Raw genomic sequence first — 1450 nt, 5'->3', positions numbered from 1 at the left:
AATAAAGCATGAAACAGTTGATATACAAATACCGTTACGTAGAACAGAAATCAAAACCATTATTAAGGGACATACAAGCAAAATGTGTCAAGATTACTGGGACATAACTGATACTGAACGACATCTGTATAACATACAAAAACAAGTAGGCTTAAATAGTATTAGGCAGAGCAGGAATCCAAAGGAAGGAAAGATAATTACACGTCTTAGAATAGGTCATGCTGGTTTGAACTTTACATTACAGAGAATAGGAAAACACCCCACTGGTCTTTGCAACCACTGCAACACACAAGAGACAGTAAAACATATTTTATTAGATTGTAAAAGGTATGAAGAAGAAAGAAGGGAGTTAGAAACACAAGTTGGAAAACAAAACATGACAGTGGGAAATCTGCTTGGAAAAACAATGTCTAGGGAAATACATAGTCTCCTAATGAATTATTTGAGAAATACTGGGATAATTGAAAGAATTTGATGGAGATATATAGGGGGAAAGGAGAAGGTATGTGTGTGTGTATATATATATATATATATGTGTATATGTATATATATATATGAATGTAGCAGGGTGGTATAACCCTTATTGCTATTGGCTGAGGTTATGCTGGAACTTTAAACCTATCAGAGCTTGTTGTGGGGGCTATAAAAACGGGAGTGTTTTGTAGCTTGGGATGCACCATTGGTGGTACTGCCCCTTTTTGTGGGTCCTTCCATTGTGAATTGACGGTAGGTGTAGTAGCGGTGAAGCCGCAAATTTGTGGAAGGATACAGGGGATGGTAATATCAATGTGCTTGTTACCGCCAGGATCGTTGTTTCTGGTTTTCCGGCTGCTGTGTTGGACGCTCACGGTGGTTTACAGGTAGGCTTGTTTAGTTGTTAAAAGGAGTTTTGTTTATTAAGAAGAGAGGCTGATTTGTTATGTTTGTAGTTGTCGTCACACAAATAGCCTGCATTTCCTATGACTGGTAAAGATGTGTAGTACGCCGCCATAACGCTCCCGCGGTATGTAAAATGGTGAGTTTCCTTGTTTTTAATTCTCAGTATATTGTGAGTAACTCACTTTTCCATGTTCGGCAGGTAACTGCACGTGTAAGGGTTTCTGGACTTTTGTTAGTTTGGGGCAGAATACATCTACTGCTGTGACGGCGCTGCTGTTTTGCCTGGGTCTCATCTTGATTAATTGGGTTACGTTCGTGAGTTTGTTTATGCCATATATGCTTGTGTGTGTGTGTGTGTGCAGAGCGCTGTCTTTGTACTTTTGACTGAATTGCCTGCCACTATGATGACTGTTGTTGTTCATTAAATATTATTATTCAATAAATGTTATATAAATAAATTTAGTATTTAGTTTTGGGAAACTGTGTGTGTGTGTGTGTGTGTGTGTGTGTGTGTGTGTGTCTGTTGGGGGTGGGGGGATTGTATTGTGGTTGTGTGAGTTATTTGTTTCCT

General features: G+C 38.8%; 1 long non-coding RNA gene across 1 annotated transcript; it reads left to right on the top strand.

The window, feature by feature from the left end:
• Positions 1 to 688: 688 nt before the first annotated feature.
• LOC107662673 (uncharacterized) lies at positions 689 to 1232 on the top strand. Its single transcript, XR_001631238.1, has 3 exons — positions 689 to 860; positions 930 to 1003; positions 1079 to 1232. It is a non-coding gene; the product is annotated as an uncharacterized LOC107662673 (long non-coding RNA).
• The last annotated feature ends 218 nt before the right edge of the window (positions 1233 to 1450 follow it).

Source organism: Sinocyclocheilus anshuiensis, unplaced genomic scaffold (genome assembly GCF_001515605.1).
Source record: "Sinocyclocheilus anshuiensis isolate Anshui unplaced genomic scaffold, SAMN03320099.WGS_v1.1 scaffold1787, whole genome shotgun sequence".
In the NCBI taxonomy this organism is placed as follows: domain Eukaryota; kingdom Metazoa; phylum Chordata; class Actinopteri; order Cypriniformes; family Cyprinidae; genus Sinocyclocheilus; species Sinocyclocheilus anshuiensis.
Note: the sequence above shows the minus strand (reverse complement) of the source record. Positions and strands in the feature narration are given on the sequence as shown.